Source organism: Chinchilla lanigera, unplaced genomic scaffold (assembly GCF_000276665.1).
Source record: "Chinchilla lanigera isolate Chin_1 unplaced genomic scaffold, ChiLan1.0 scaffold00076, whole genome shotgun sequence".
Lineage (NCBI taxonomy): Eukaryota > Metazoa > Chordata > Mammalia > Rodentia > Chinchillidae > Chinchilla > Chinchilla lanigera.
This window is the reverse complement of record NW_004955477.1, coordinates 1,097,893-1,106,952: the sequence shown is the minus strand read 5'-3', so window position 1 is coordinate 1,106,952 and position 9,060 is coordinate 1,097,893. Positions and strand designations below refer to the sequence as shown.

The 9,060-nt window shown below is 37.8% G+C and overlaps 1 long non-coding RNA gene across 2 annotated transcripts; it reads right to left on the bottom strand.

The window, feature by feature from the left end:
- Window positions 1–261: 261 nt before the first annotated feature.
- On the bottom strand, window positions 262–2,722 carry LOC102023906. Of its 2 annotated transcripts, none has more exons than XR_001230815.1 (4): window positions 2,459–2,722; window positions 2,335–2,369; window positions 1,338–1,604; window positions 262–591 (listed from the first exon to the last, which is right to left on the bottom strand). It is a non-coding gene; the product is annotated as an uncharacterized LOC102023906 (long non-coding RNA). The 2 variants fall into 2 exon arrangements; XR_263650.2 differs by having other exon boundaries at window positions 1,480–1,604; window positions 2,459–2,711.
- Between the last annotated feature and the right edge of the window lie 6,338 nt (window positions 2,723–9,060).

Sequence of the window (9,060 nt, the reverse complement as noted above, 5' to 3'; positions counted from 1 at the left end):
TGTCTTGCTAAGTTGAGGGTCTCATATTTGCAGGCTTCCTGCCTCAACCTCCTGAGTAGCTGGGATCACAGGCATGCAGCACAATGCTTGGCTCAAGTGCTTTTTATTTTTTATCTCATGGATCTATCACAACAATATCCCCTCTTGTTAAACTGTTTATTTTATACCCTCCCATGCTTCTATTGCAATATTATATTACAAACTAGTTGCCATAAGTCCCAGTCTGGTACTGCAAAAAATTTAAATAAAAGGCATAACAACTAGAGGTAGAAAGGATTATTTTCATTATTGCAATGTAATCAAAAATACATAAATGTCATGTGAGAGGACACAAGACTATAAATGGCGTAGAACGTGACTTGAGTAACAAAACATTCTACTAAGAAATATCGCTTATGAAGACTTTTGTGTCCACCAATCCCACATTAGAATCCCTCATTTATCTCACAAAAGCAAGGTGGCAAGGGATCTGCATACATTTTACATTCATCACAGGGCGAAACAGTGGGACGATACTCAGTCGTGGAGGCTCCAGCCAGGATGACCTTGTCCTTGGTGTTGATGGCTTCACAATGAAGTACTTTTGCTGCTCTTAAGAAAAGACATACACAAGGCATGAGCTTGCAAGTTTTCTTTCCAGTGGCTTTTTTTTTTTTTTTTTTTCACAATTGTCAGGGCTCTCTGGGAAGTTCAGGGCTGCAGCCAACCACACACGTGACACCAGTCCTGGATTAAAGGTCTTCTGCTCCTATGCTGAGTTCCTCTCTCATCACTTTCTCTCCTACAACTGCTGTACATGTAAACTCAGGTTGCAAAAGGGGCGGGGGATGAATTGCAAGTAGGGATCACCCACATGGTTGCTGTAGGAATAAGGGGGAAGGGGCCCTACTATGTAATTCCTTACAATGGGGACACCATGGAGGCTGAGAGCTAGTTTCTCCCATACTTAAGGATCCTCTCTCCAAACTTGCCTGACCTACTTTTCCTTGTAAGCTGTCTTCTATAGGGCCTTTGTCCTATAGGCCCACCTCACTGTCCCTAAGGCCACGAGGTATGAATGTGGGAAGAGGCTTGGGAGCTCCTAAGTTGGACAAGAGGAGGTCAGTGTGGCCCGTCCCAAGCTCATTCCCATAGCATCCCCTGGGATTGTCCTGTCTCTAGCACCTGGGACTAGGCGAAATTCTGCCAAGGGACTAATAAATATCTAATGGTAAACCCAGTGAGGTCAAGTGCCACCAAAGTGGTGCTGACACACACAGCCTCAAGTAGAAAATATTCTACTTCCCAGGTCAGAGCCTCGAGCCAGAAGGAAACAAACCCCAAGATTCTGTACCCACCTGTCTTCGCCTTTTCAAACCCGCCTGTGGTTCTTGACCTCAACCACAGTGTAGCCCCAGTAATAAGGAATGACCCTGCTCAAGCAGAGCACCAGGTCTCCCATTTGAGGAAGCATTGTTCACTCTTGTCCCCACGACTCACTTCAGCACTTTGGTGACTTTGAAGAAAAGACTAGTGGCAACAGCAATCAGTATAACTGCAACGATCAGTAAGCTGCCACCAATGTAGATTATAGTCTTTGTATCGAGGTCAAACATCTTTTATACCTAGGCAGAGAGGTACAGGTAGGCAGTGAAGGTGGCTTCCCCTAACCTCACAACCCTTCTCCACAACCATGGGCAGATTCTTTGCTTTCAGAGATCCCTAAGCTGGCCCAAGATGGGTAAAGAGGTTTATTTCTGTATGAAAATGGACTGAGATACAAAATCCAGAGAGGAGACCAGGTCAGTAGAAAGAATCTTTCTTTCACAGGCAGAGATATGTCCTTAAATAATAAATGGGCTTACATTGGAGCTACTGGTTTTACTCCTAACACCTGCACCTCTTTAACTAGGTACATGCTCACAGTCAGAACTGACCCCTAAGTGTACAGTAGGTTTAAAAATATTTTACGGGAATAAGGACTTTTTTCAAAATGTAACTGTTAGACAATACAAAGAATGCAAAACTACTTTGTTAAATATTTTAGGGAAAAAAGTTTTCAGTTCTCCCACTGACAACTGGATCAGGCCATTTCAGGGTAAAGGGGATTCTGGAAGCTTCTAGGCAACCCCTTGTCCTGGCTGAGTTGGGAAGTGGTCTGCACAGACCAGGAACCAGCATCTCCAGGAGCTTCTTGTCCCTCATTCTGTCTTTCTGTAGACCACAGGTCTTCCTCCTAAATGCACCTTCCCAGAAAATCAGATTTGTCTGGAATAAGCAATTTGTTCCATTTACATAGTAAAATTGTGGAGCAGTGAGCCAGGAGAGAATAAACTGTTAGCCAAGTATACTTACTACTGTTAAACCATCCAGAGCTGGATTAAGAACTACTGTGGAAAGAAATAAGAAAAACTTTTAGGGTACTTGATATTTTGGGTACTTTTAGGGTACTGGATATTTTGTCAGGAATTTCTCAAACCTGTACTCTGAGGAAGAGAATCCGACCTTCTTTGTTAGGAATAATTATGGTCTGTGGTTAAAGAGTTTGTGTTTGGATGAGCAGTGTTCCGCCAGAACTAGAATCTACCAGCTCCAACACTGATGACACAGGCTGTTATGACATCAACCAGTAGGACACTGGCTCCTTGCACCGAATTCTGTTCCATGTGCAGGTATATTTTAACTCACAAGGGATATACTTTTTTTTTGAGATAGGGTCTCACTATGTAGTTCAGAGTGGCCCCAAACTCACTATGTAATCCAAACTGTCTTGAAACTTGTAGAAATCCTCCTGCTTCAGCCTCCTGAATGCTGGGATTATAGGATCTTGTAACCACCACGCCTGGCTATAAATACTATTGTGAATCACTTAATTCTAAGTCTTTAACATTTTCATTTCCTAATTAAAAGTAGGTTTCCGATTTCAATTGTAAAAATAAATGAAAAAATGTGGAGGCTAAAAACACCTTTGGAGTTAAATGTTCAGTTATAGAAGACTGGCTAGATGTAATGCTTCAGTCATACAATGAAATAATATGGAGCCATTTATTAGGCTTTAAGCACATATTCAATGACATTGGCTGATTTTTATACTTCATAGGTAAAAGGGTTACAGAAATGAAAGTTTAAGAACATACCTGATTTAGTCAGGTTTGCATGATTTCAAGGAAATTGTCAACAGATTTACCATAGTGAAGCAGAAATCCTGACCTAACTGCAGCCATTTTATTTAATAAAGTTGCAGTCATTCTGTTCTCTGCCACTGAACTCAGCTAAATCATATGATTTGTCATCAAACTGAAACATCTGTGAATGTGCTAAAACAACTTTGCTACACACAACTATGCTCACCACAAGATACCCATGGTACCACGGCCTTCAACAAAAGCTTATCTGGTCTGCGGAACTTCTGTTTGCCAACTTGTAAGAAGAAAAATTTTCTGTAAACCTCACCTCAGACTTTGGAGATTACTCCTCTGAGATCCACTAATGTCAATAAAATTTCTTTCTTCTCTTGAGCTCCTGTTGATTCAATTTTTCCCACAATAGTAGAATTAAGTGGGAGATTCCAGGTGCAGACAAGATGGTGTGGACTGTTCTTTCCTGTCTACCCTTGGAAAAACATGTCCAGTTAAGGAGAACTTTATTCATAACTGAACAAATATTACATAAATTAGTTCTCATATTACAGAACTAAATTCACAAAGTATTAACATCATAAAACATTCCTTTTTATAAAAATAAACATCTTGAACAAATATTAGATGAAAACATTTCATTTACTCTAGACAAGTAGTTTCCAGAGTGGATGCATTTACTTTTACCTGCAAATATATCACCCTTCAACGCATATACAAGAGTACAAATATCACGTCTGCCAGAGAGAAATGCAACTAACTTCCTTGATATGTACACTTTAATCACTCAGTGTAGATTCTTAGCATATCACATTTGATATCTACCAGGAAAGGCTTGGAAAGAAGGCCTTGTGGCAGGCCAGAAAAGGAGACCTCTTTGTATGTTCTGGGGTTTCTGAGGTAAAACAAGACGATTTCTCCCATTTTACATCAAATGCTCTAAATCCAAAGTAATAATTCTAGCAAAGAATGGGCCAATTTTGATTTTTCTATCTACTGCAACAATGTGACAGAACATAAACTTTTAATGGTCCAAATAAGGGATCATATCTACATTAAAATCTGAAATAAACAATATAAAATAGAAACTGGTGATCTAAAATTAAAGCTTCCAGGTTAAAGCACTAAGAAGTAGCAATCAGAAAAAATACCAAATACTCTAAGAATTCTTTTTATACCCTATAACCATGAAATAAGGTCTTTGTATAAATTAAAGCAGTACTTCAGTCAGACAATACAATAAAACTAATGAACAGTATTAGAAATCCTTAAACATTTTATACACTTAATAAAAACTACATAAATTTATGTAAAAGCAAAAAACATTGCACACAAAAACAACTTATGAGTGTAACACATTAACTCAGTGTACAGCACTGGCTTTACAATAACAAAGACAGGGGGCTGGGGATTTAGCTCAGCGGCAAAGCGCCTGCCTGGCAAGTGCAAGGTCATGAGTTCGGTTCCCGATACCGGAGAAAAACCGAAACCAAAAAAAAAAAAACCAAAAAAACAAAGACAGTCAAAATGAGCAGAGGTCACTTTATATAAAATGATGACCTTTCAAAAGACATTACTTGCTTTTCATAAATATTTTTAGGTTTTAGCTTTGTAATAAATATATACTATTTATAGGATAATGCATATGTCGAGAGCTTATCTTTCTCCATTTGAAAAGTCCTTCTCTAGACTTCTCATGCATTAGAGGTGTCCCAATGGGTGGGAAGTTGTGAATTTTGTAGTAAATCCACTGAAAAAACAATCTTGTAACTTATGCACTCCTGGAGTTTATATATTTGCTGGCCAATGTAGTCCATAAGTTTTTTTTTCCATCAGGTCCATAGTTTTTAAAAGAATCTTTCCCAACTAGGAGCAAATAGACTCTTCCATTCTAATACTTAAATTTAAAGATACATCAGTTCTCCTCAATATTATAATAAAAACAAGCTGTGGAACAAGCAGCCAACATATATTGCTAAAATTTATCTCCACAACTGTACTCTGTCACCTTATGACATATTTCCAGGTTCAAAAATACATATTCAAGAAGTGGCAAGAGTCCTGAATGCCCAATATACTTTTTTTTTTAAAAAAGTGTAACACTGAAGTAAAATTAAACTGAAGAAGAACCCTTCAGAGGAAGCCATTAGAAAGGGTTCTGATTTTGAATGCCAAATAAAAACTGATTTGTTCAATGTCTTTTAAGGCAACATGTATTATCTTAAAGTAGTTTTTCAATAAACTCTACAATTTGAAGTTTTTCTTTCTTTCATACAATTTACTGAAGTACTGAAAAGTTCTTTGCTAACCTAAAAAGAAAATGCTTTAAGAATTTAATGGGGGTAGGGGGCTGGGGATTTAGCAAAGCGCCTGCCTGGCAAGCACAAGGTCGTGAGTTCGGTTTCCGGTACTGGAGAAAAACCAAAGGAAAAAAAAAAAAAGAATTTAACGGGGGTAGGCAAATTACAGATTTTAAAAAAATAAAGAGAGCTACATCACTTTCTAGAAGTTCACATTGTACTCTGGGGCAATGATTGTCAGAGCATGGTCCGAACACCACTACGAGACCCTTTTAGGGACTCCATGAGGTCAACATATTTTTATAGTAACACCAAAATGTTATTTGTCCTTCTCATCTTCATTCTGTTATGAACATATAGTGGTATTTTCCAGAGGTTACATAACCTGTCAGTCATAGATCCGATGAGTAATAGAATTTGCTAAGATGATAGGTTTAGGGTAAAAAAATTTTTTAGAGATTAACTGAATTTGTTCTGAATGCTTCTAGTGTGTTTTTAAAAAGCTATAATGTATTATATGATTATAATGCAGAAGTAGACATTAGAAAGTTAATATGGATTTTTATAAATTTAAAATAATGCTGGCATGGTGGTGCACACCTGTAATCTCAGTACTTGGGAGGCTGAGACAGGAGGATGGCTGAGATAGGAGGATGGCTGAGATAGGAGGATTGCCGAGGGTTCCAGGCCAGCCTGGGCTACATAAGCAAGTTCAAGGCCAGCCTAAACTACATAGCAAGACCCTGTCTCACTTTACTCTGTATTGTTTGTACTGTTCTCTTGCTATTTTGTAAAAGGTTGTCTGTCTGTTAATGTTTTCCTCCTTTTATTTTTAAAATAAAGAAAGACCCTGTCTCAAAAAAAAAAAATGCATTTGCCTCACAACTGTCTTTAATAAAAGGTACCATTTATGTCTATATGAAAGTTAGTATTACTAATTTAAATAAATATTTTAATGTAGCCTAAGTAAAAAAATGGTCTTTGAATCCATTGTTCATTTTTAAGATTATAAAGAAATCCTGAGATGGAAAAATTTAAGAACTACCATTCTAGGAAATGACAAACTGGGTAATAATTTAAGAAAATGTTTTTAAAACCTGTATTATCGATTCTCAAAAAGGTTCAAAAACTGAGCAGAGAGTTCCTGTGTACTCTTCACTATGGTCTTAATGGTTACATCTTATATAACAATGATACAACAACATAATCAGGAGATGGACATCAATATAATGTGCACATAGTAGCCCTCCTTATCTGCGGGATAGGAACTATATGTTCTATGAAACTTCAGTGGATGCCTAAAATTTCAGATATAATGAACTGTATAATAACAAACCCTATATGTATACTATTTTTTCCTAGAATACATATCTACAATGAAGTTTAATTTATAAATCAAGGAAGTAAGAGATTTAAAACAATAACTAATAATAAAATAGAACATCATAACAATATACTATGATAAAAATTTTGTGAATGTGGTCTCTTCCAAAATATCTAATTGTACTGTAGGTCTTACTGACCTCAGCATGATTCTTTTTTCCTTAAGAGTTTTTACCTGTTCACTTAAAGGAAGCATTTAGTGGCTTGACTTTGGCATGTCCAAGCTGCCAGCATCATTAGTCTTATGCTTAGGAGCTGTTATTAAGTGAATTAAGGGTTATTTGAATATAACCACTGATTCTGAGACAGTCTGTCTTAGTCACTTTTCTCTCTGCTGAGACAAAATACCTGACACCCACAAGTTAAAGGAGTTATTTTGGCTCACAGTTTATAGAGATTTCAGTCCATAGTTGGCTGGCTCCCAAGCAGGGAGGCATGGCAGAGGGGTATCACGGAGGAGAAACAGTCCATAGTAGAGCAGGCAGGAGGCAGCAAAGCAACAGCAGCAGGCCTGCCTACTTTCTGTCTCTTTACATTCCAGCCAGGCTCCTAGCCTATTGATTGGTGCCACTCACACCCAGAATGGGGCTTCCATCATCTACACACCTTACTCCACATTCACACACCCTAATCCACCACCTTCGGAACTCCCCACATACGAGTACTTGAGGTTTTAGGAGAACATCCAGATTCAAACCATAACAACAGCCCATCTAATAATAACTTCTGGTAACTCAGAGTGACCAACGGATGGGAAGAGGATACACTGTGGCTATGATGGACAAATACATGATTCCTGTCTTGGGCAAAAAAGAGAGGGATGGCATGAGATTTCAGACAACTGAAACCTTATGAATTTTTCATGTAGTATTTTTTATACTGCTGTTGACTGTAGGTAACAAAGCCAAAAAGTAAAATACAGATCACTATGCCATATTTTCATGTGTAGATTCATGTACCCATCATCACAACCACAATGCACAACTAGTCCTTCACCACAAACATCTCCTTTGTAATTTTATAATCACTCTACCCCTTTTTACCATATTACCTTTAATCCTTAGCAACCACAAATTTATTCTCCAGCCCTATATATTCAATATTTTGAGACTGTTTTATACAACGAATCATATAGTATAATGTCTTTTGAGTTTTTACCCCAAGTTGCTGCATAAATCAACAGTTCACTCTTTTTCTCCAAATGAGTAGAATTTCATAGTATGGATGTATTACACTTTGTTTAAACATTCAGCTAGCACCGGACATTTGGGTTCTTTCCAGTTACTGGCTATTACAAACATATACAGATTTTTGTGTTGATGTAAGTTTCATTTCTCTGAGATAAATGCCCACTAGTATGACTGCTGCCTTACATGGTGTACGTCTAGTTTTCTAAGAAACAGACAAACTGTTTTACAGATTGGCTGTCCATTTTACAATCTTACTAATAATGTATGAGAGGTCTAGTTCCTCTGCTTCTTTGTCAGAATTAGGCATATTTTAGATTTTTCTTTCATAATTTGTTGTGTTGAGGAAAAGTTCATAGACACCTTAAATTTGTATTTGATTCTCAATATATGTATCAGAAATCTAAAATGTCATGTATTGTTTCTTTTTCAGTGATTTTTCTAGCCTAAAATTTGGAGGTAAAATTTTCTCAAGAGAATATAAGAATTTTCTTAAGAGAATATTTGTAATAACTGGTTATATACATGCAGAAGAATGAACCTAGACCCCTATATATCACCATGCACCAAAATGAAATAAAAATGGATCAAAGACATAAATATTACAACAGAAACAATCTGCTAGAAGAAAAAAAATAGATAAAACTCTTGAAGGCATAGGCACAGGAAAGGACTTTCTACACAGAACTCCAATTGCACAAGAAATAGTATCAAGAATCAACAAAGAGGATTGTATCAAATTAAAAAGCATCTGCACAGCAAAAGAAACAACCAATAGAATAAAAAGAGACGACCTACTAAATAGGAAAACTTTTGGTTAGCTACTCCTCTGACAGGAGAGTAGTGTCTAGAATTTGTAAAGAACTGAAAAAAAAAAATCTCCATCTCTCTGCCCCGCTTCGTTCCGGGGACCCTGTCCCCTAGCGGCCCGTCCCCCATCACGGCTCCCCAGGAGCGCAGTTGTCACCGAGCTCAGCACCCCAGTCCCCTCCCGCACGGTGCACTCCGGAGCAGGCGGCGCCAGAAGCTCCTCCCGGTCGAAATTCTGGGCGCCGAGCCCAGTTCGGGTTAGGA